We start from the raw sequence: 685 nt of genomic DNA, 5'->3' as shown, positions 1-685 counted from the left end.
CATCATATTAACAGGAATAAAGATAAAAACCATATGGTCATATCGATTGATGCAGAAAAAGCATTTGATAAGATATGACATCCCTTTATGATTAAGACTCTCAGAAAAATTGGTATAGAATGGCCATTTCTCAACACAATAAAAGCCCTCTATGAAAAACCCATAGCGAACATCATCCTGAATGGAGAAAAGCTGAAAGCTTTCCCAATAAACACGGGAACAACAGAATGGTGCCCACTTTCTCTACTCCTTTTTAATATAGTACTGGAAGTCCTTGCCAATGCAATCAGACAAGAAGAAAAAATGAAAGGCATCAGAATAGGAAAGAAGTGAAACTCTCTCTATTCACAGATGACATAATTGTATACATAGAAGATCCAATGGTCTCCATGGGAAAATTACTGGAAGTAAAACATGATTACAATAAAGTTGCAGGGTATAATATCAATATACAGAAAACGATAGCATTGCTATATACAAATAACAGGCAGACTGAGATACAAATGAAGAAAGTTATTCCATTTACCATAGACACCAAAAGTATAAGATATTTAGGAATAAATCTAATCAAAGAAGTTAAAGACCTCCACAAGGAAAACTATGAGAAGCTAAAAAAAGAAATTGAAAATGACACAAAAAAGTGGAAGGACATCCCATGTCCCTGGATTGGAAGAATTAATATAAC

The sequence above is a fragment of the Tupaia chinensis genome, unplaced genomic scaffold (assembly GCF_000334495.1).
Source record: "Tupaia chinensis unplaced genomic scaffold, TupChi_1.0 Scaffold000083_1, whole genome shotgun sequence".
Classification (NCBI taxonomy): domain Eukaryota; kingdom Metazoa; phylum Chordata; class Mammalia; order Scandentia; family Tupaiidae; genus Tupaia; species Tupaia belangeri.
This window is presented reverse-complemented; position numbering follows the sequence as displayed.